A 7,533-nucleotide genomic window follows, 5' to 3' on the forward strand; every position below is an offset into this window, starting at 1 on the left:
CCACTAGGGTCGCTTAGCTTAGTCACACAGCTACCTCATTGCGCCTTTTTTTCTTTGCGTCATGTGCTGTTTGGGGGGTGTTTTTTGGAAGGGCCATCCTGCGTGACACTGCAGTGCCACTCCTAGATGGGCCAGGTGTTTGTGTCGGCCACTAGGGTCGCTTATCTTAGTCACACAGCTACCTCATTGCGCATCTTTTTTTTCTTCTTTGCGTCATGTGCTGTTTGGGGAGTAGTTTTTTGAAGGGCCATCCTGCGTGACACTGCAGTGCCACTCCTAGATGGGCCAGGTGTTTGTGTCGGCTACTAGGGTTGCTTAGCTCAGTCACACAGCTACCTCATTGCGCCTCTTTTTTTCTTTGCTTCATGTGCTGTTTGGGGGGTGTTTTTTGGAAGGGCCATCCTGCGTGACACTGCAGTGCCACTCCTAGATGGGCCAGGTGTTTGTGTCGGCCACTAGGGTCGCTTAGCTTACTCACACAGCTACCTCATTGCGCCTCTTCTTTTTCTTCTTTGCGTCATGTGCTGTTTGGGGAGTAGTTTTTTGAAGGGCCATCCTGCGTGACACTGCAGTGCCACTCCTAGATGGGCCAGGTGTTTGTGTCGGCCACTTGGGTCGCTGAGCTTAGTCATCCAGCGACCTCGGTGCAAATTTTAGGACTAAAAATAATATTGTGAGGTGTGAGGTGTTCAGAATAGACTGAAAATGAGTGGAAATTATGGTTATTGAGGTTAATAATACTTTGGGATCAAAATGACCCCCAAATTCTATGATTTAAGCTGTTTTTTAGGGTTTTTTGAAAAAAAACACCCGAATCCAAAACACACCCGAATCCGACAAAAAAAATCTGGTGAGGTTTTGCCAAAACGCGTTCGAACCCAAAACACGGCCGCGGAACCGAACCCAAAACCAAAACCCGAAAAATTTCCGGTGCTCATCACTAAAAATATGTGGACAAACAGAAGCAAATCTTGTCCCTCACCACTTAACTGACTAAGTAGGACATAAAACCACAATTTACTTGATTTAATATTTCTTTCTAAGGGGTCTATTCATGAAGCAGTGAAAAGTGTGGAGAAGTGAGCCAACGGAGAAGTTGCCCATTGCAACCAATCAGCACTGACGTTACATTTATAATTTGCATACTATACAGTTTTACAGAGCAGCTGATTGGTTGCCATAGGCAAATTCTCCACTGGCTCACTTCTCCACACTTTTCACTGCTTCATCAATAGACCCCTAAGTCTCTCAATGATACCCTTTTCAGACAGAAATGTCTGAAAATCCTGGCTTTTACTCGGCATTTGAGTGCTGGGTAATTTTGTCGGTCCCTGTCTAACCCCCCCCCCTTCACACAGGGAAGCAAATTACCGGGTCAAGAATTTCTACCCGGAAATTTGCCGATCAACAAGTGTATTTCGTCTGTGTGAAAGGGTCAACCTGGTTCAAAATTCCCGGGTCACCAAACCGGATAAATTCCTGGGTCGAAGTCTAGGGAATTTCAACCCGGGTTGAACCTTTCAAACAGAAAAAGGACTTTTGTTAAGCGGCAAATTACTGGGTAGATCTTCTTCATCCGGTTATTTGACTTTGTCTGAAAAGGGTATAAAACTTTTGGCCTCGCAGTGTGATGAAAAAAATTCTAGGGAGCAGAGACTCAAAAAAACTTGGGAACCACTGCCTTATACACATTATGCCATAGTAGAGCCCCTTATACATATTACACCATAGTAGAGCTGCTATGGAAGTAGCTGTATTTAACTATTAATTTGTTCAATTAAAATAAAGCGGGTCCTGATTGGTAGATAGTCACATGTATTATAGTAACAATGGAGTCCCCACCCCCTATATTATAGTAACAGCTGTGTCTGTGCCACCTGTATTATAGGAATAGGACACTACAGTGTAAACCACCTGCACAATAATTGCAACACCAAAGTCTGCCCCGGCTGTACTATAACAAGACATCAGTGCCTGCTCCCCTTGTAGTAGAGTAACCTGACACCAGCGCCTGCTCAGCCTATATAATAATAATAATAATAATAATAATAAAAAAAATCATCATTACCTGCTGCCAGACACAGCAACTGATGGGCTCTGTTTTTGCTTCCTTGTGGGAATGATAGAAGGAAGGCAGAGCTCAGACCAGGGGAAAATGGCCACCGCTCCTAACTTAACTATACGACCACGGAACAGACTGGTACACAAGAAAATGGCCACTGACCTCCTGCAGTGGGGACATGTATTGTAATACTCTTAACAGAGGGTATTGCAAGTGCATTTTAGATGGAAGGGGTGGGACCAAAGGGAGACCTCTCAGCCATCCTCCTCCTGCTCCCGGACAGCAGAGGCTGTGGACAGGACATAGGCTGGCGGCAGGCAAGAGTCAACGGGCACCAGCGGGGTGTCTGCGGCAGCGCTCCCAGACCACAGCACCCCAGGCGGTTGGCCTGCTTGCCCAACCCTAAAACCCCAACATGTCTGATGCAGGCATTGGTGGCCGTCCCTAACCCTGGGAGGCAGGCATTCATAGAAGATGCTCCTCCTCCAAGGGGCAACCAGGCGCTGGATTTCAGTGCTGGCTGGAGGCAACATGGGCCACTGTTTTGGGTCGATGTACTAAGCCTTGGAGAGAGATAAAGTGGATGGAGATGAAATACCAGCCAATCATGTTACAGACTGGGTTTGAAAAAATGACAGGAGCTGACTGACTGGTACTTTATCTCTCTCCATGGATTAGTACATATACATAAACCCCTTTCTACTGTGGGCCTAATTCAGGCCTGACCGCTCCTCTGCGTTTTTGCAGAGGTCTGCGATCAGATAGCCGCCGCCCAAAGAGAGTAAAAACCCGCCCTGTGCAAGTGTGCGGATGCATGTGTACGCTGTGCAAAAACTTCGCCACGCAGCGGACATCTGCAAATCCGTTTGCAACTCACTCACCATCGAATGATTTTTCCAGTCTGTGCGTAGCCCAGGACTTACTCCTACAGTGCGATACAAACAGGCTGATCGGGGCCGGCCCCGACGTCATACACCCTCCCTGAAGACGCTTGGGGACGCCTGCGTTTTTCTTGCCACTCCCAGAAAATGGCCAGTTACCACCCACAAACGTCCTCTTCCTGTCAATCAGCCTGCGTTCGCCTAGCGATAAAAAAAATTGCAGGATTTTTTCGCAGTTTGGCCTCCCGCCTGTGCATTACGATCCGTACGCATGCGCAGTCATTCGATAATCGGGCGCTGTGCGATTTCGCACAACAGCGAGCAGGTCTGAATTAGGCTCTGTATCCCATTGCCTTGTACATCTCTGTTTCACATTTGCAGTTTTTAAATAAATGTTGATTACAACATAAGGAAATAATTGTGCAGCAAAGTATATTATACCTTAAAGATGTAAGATAAAGTTATACTGCTTTTACACCAAAATCTAGAGATGAGCGGATTCGGTTTTACTCGGATTTACTCGGTTCTCAATACGGCATCTTATTGGCTATTCAAAACACGTGACATCCGTGAGCCAATAAAATGCCGTTTTGAGAACCGAGTAAATCCGAGTAAAACCGAATCCGCTCATCTCTACCAAAATCACGCCTCTGACCCAGATTTTTTTACCTGGCATTTTGTTGGGTCTTATTCTCCAATGTACCCGTTTCCACTGCACTGTTTTCCCGGGTTTTTCCTGGGTTGAAACCATTTCCACTGAATAAGGGAAAACCCGGGAAAGCACATTAAAACCTGTGTTGTCATAGTAACTCTCCTTCTGCCTTCTCTCTGTGTGACCAGAGTCCTCTCTGTGCTCTGTCACCTGTACCCAGCGCCCAATCTGTAGCCTGTGTGTTACTAGCTTTACCAACAGCCACCAGCGCCCAATCCAGTGTCAGACTGGGGCATAAAGGGCCCACCGGGGGAATGCAGTGATAGGGGGCCGTACTAAAGGGTGTGGCCAGCATCCACAGAGGCTTGAAATACACAATAGTCTAGGGCAGTCTGGAACCTGATCCCTACAGGAAGGAGTGGGCATTCAGGCAGTGGGGCCTACCGGTGGTTTCCCTGGTACCCCTGTGGGCCAGTCCGACCCTGGCCCAATTTGTAGCCTATGGGCCTAGCTCTCCCAACAGCGACCAACATGTACACAAGCCTCTCCCAGCGTCTCCTCTGATCCCTGGGCAATAATATTAGCTGCCAGCGCCGGGAGGAAACAATCAGCGGCTTTTTGTAAATATCTGGGTCGAAAATCCCGGATAAGAGCTGTTTCCACTGCAGCTCAGCTGGGAAAGACCTGCTAAAAATCCTGCTTGTGACCAGGGTAAGAATCCCAAGTCACTTTACCTGGGATTTTTGACTTGTAGCTGTTTCCACTGACAAAAATTCCGGGTAGGTGCGCATCCATGTGGAAAAAACTCGAGATTTTCATGTCAGTGGAAAAGGGGTATTAGTGACCCAGATGGGCTACAAAGTGCCAAACTGCACATACATTTCAATGAATAATAAATGATAACAAATAAATGTAACGCAGCGTTACTGCCAAGACTGAGGTGTGTGGTGAATCCGGGTCGTGAGATAAGGAGGCGGGTGTGCTTTTAAACAATAGCCGAGCCGGTCGTATAAAAGTCCTTCTCACAGGTTTATTGACAAGAAATACAATAGCCAGGCACAACTGGAAAAGCCCCTGAAGGTCAACAGGTTGGGGCGCTTGTGGCGTCACAAATACCGAGATCCGGTCTCTTACAGTAGTACGGAGGGTGCAAGCGGTGTGGCAACGAGACGGAAGGCGGCAAACTGTAGGTGTCGCAGCAAGACGGAATCCACTCAGGAAGTGAGGCTGGCCTAAGATCTCTGGAAGTTGTATAAGCTGCTGGGATGAGCTTTGAAGCACAGAACTGCAAAGGGACTAGGACACAGCTCGTAAGGTAGACGATGCACTAGCACTTGCTGCTTGAGCAGAGGCCAGCAAAATACTTCTATGCCTCCTGATTGGCCAGTGGCAGCAGCAACAGACGATTGGAGCAAACAAGTCAACTGGGAAAATCCAAAATGGCGGCTGAGGTACTTCCGGTTTTCAAACAGACCCTATCTGAGCCCAAATCCAAGATGGCGGCAGCGGCACTTCCAGTTTTCAAACAGACCCTATCTGAGCCCTGATAGCCTGCCAGCCACTCTCGCCTGTTGCCAGTACCCCATGCCACCTTCTGATGGCCCCCGCCAGAGCGCGCAAACCGGTAAGTCCAGACACCGAAGACTTCCTGCAACCTGGACCGCGACAGCTACTACTAAATAACAACAAAAACTAAACACAAATAGTTTCTAAACTTTGGAAAATACATTTACAGGAACGTTATGCTGCAGCCTTGATCGGCAATCACTTGCCAGTATGGCTGGTATGCCAGAGGGCAAATATCTGTGTTCAAATCTATTATTCCAAAATTGGGTAACTGCGCATCTGCCACCTGCCTCTGCTTTGTACCCCGGGTCATGTATTGTCCCACCTAGCCTCCACTACATTACTGCCAAAGCTGGAATCCTCTCTGACATCATTAAAGTTAAACACACAGTATTTATTTTCTTTTGTGGGGGTGGGGTGGGGTGGGGTGGGGGGGAGTTGGTTTAAACTGGTGTTACGCAGGGGCCGTGGTCAAATATTATTACCTTTGGTTTAATGTACACCAGAGTAAAGATGGAAGCACAGCAAGATAATCTATAATGTGCTACATAAGTTATACCATATACTAATAATACAGCTTTAAGAGTTTATCGCTGTGCAGCCATCTTCCTTTTTAAATTTTATTTTTTCAGCCATTATTATTTCATTTTTAAGCTATGTTAAAAATAAATCTAAAAACAAACTTAAATATATATTATTTTTTTTTAAATATCAACCGTGTAAGTTGAGGGGATAGGATAATAGGGTGAAACGGGAATATTTATTATCAGGTTCTAGAACCAATACTTCTAGTTTCTTATTGACACTTTTCACGGTAATAATTACGGGTCGTCTGACAGTGTTAGGGGCTGCCATAGGATGTGTTACAAGCGATCGCTAATGTTATCACTACACTTCTCCTTCGGAACCCCAGCTGCGTTACTGCACATGGGTGGTCTGCTGATTACTCATGAGGAAGCGGCCATTTCCAGGGAGAGATCCTACTAATCTCTCTCCTTGTAACTATTGCAATGTGTAGCCTATAAGCTGCAATGGCTAATGCCATCTGAAGGGCCTCTGGGGGCTACTTTTGCACTGAAATGCAGGGGATCGCAAATCTATATATAAATAGAAGGACAACTTTTAGGAGTGACATATTTCTATAATGCCTTTGTCTTGGTCCGTAGACTTGCAGAAAAATATTAATGTTGTAATTGGTTGCTTCATTTTGGAGCTATGTGGCAAAATGTCCGCCTGCCATCTACAATACATCACCATTGTGCTCTGGAAAATATGTCAGTTGGTGAACTCTCCCTCTGCACCTGTTGGGTGACCTGGAACATGTGCTGCTGGGTGGTCTGGAAACTGTGACAGTTATTTGCCTGCACCCACTAAGCAGGGATTTTTTCTAAAATCGACTCCTAAGGGGGTGAAAAGGGGTAAAATGTTCTGCCCTGCAAACCTTGGTCCGGTTGAAACCAGGCACATGAGTCAGTTATTATTGATTCTTTTACTCATATGGCACCACAAGGGTTCTGGAGCGTCTAACAAAGTACATAAACAAATGAGCAGACAAGAAAACAGTGACTTACAGTACAAGGTATATAAATAGATGCATCAGCAATCATAGCAGTCACATAAGCAGCGGGGTGGCAGAACCAAGGGTTAGATGCCATTGTAGTGAGTATGGAGTAGAGGATTGTATAAGTAAGGGAAGGAAAGCACATGAGGGAAGAGGGCCCTGCTCGTTAGAGCTTACATTCTAAAGGGGAGGGGCAGCCAGACAGGGGTGACACAGATGGGGCAGACAGTGTCTCTGATATCTGTCCCCTGCAGATACAGTATATTCAGGGGATACTTAATATTTGTAGGTGTTTTGGGGAATATCCCACAAGCAGCAGTGAGGTCTTTAGTTCGATACCCACTACAGCCCTGACTGTGTAGAGATTGTATATTTTCTCTGTGTTTGAGTGGGTTTGGTCCACTTGCTCCAGTTTTCTCCCACAATCAAAAAACATACTGGTAGGTTAAGTGGCTCCAAAGAAAAAAATAACCCTAATGTGTCTTCAATTGTAAGCTCCACTGGGTCACCAACTGATGTGAATGAGTAAATATTCTCTGTATTGCACTGTGGGATGTGTGTGCTATATAAAGAACTGGTAATAAATAATGATTCCGTTATAATAAGGCCCATATATCACAAATATAGTAAAACAGCTGTTTTTATACCTAGAAAAATGTGATATCCTACTATACTATGATTGCAGTGACATCTAGTGGCCACTGTATGAATGGCACCACAGGTCTGCAGTTTGGTTCATAACAAAACTTTCAAAACAACTAGGTCACACAGCATGCCGAAATAACATAACATTTAACATATAAACACTCAT

Source organism: Pseudophryne corroboree, chromosome 11, assembly GCF_028390025.1.
Source record: "Pseudophryne corroboree isolate aPseCor3 chromosome 11, aPseCor3.hap2, whole genome shotgun sequence".
Lineage (NCBI taxonomy): Eukaryota > Metazoa > Chordata > Amphibia > Anura > Myobatrachidae > Pseudophryne > Pseudophryne corroboree.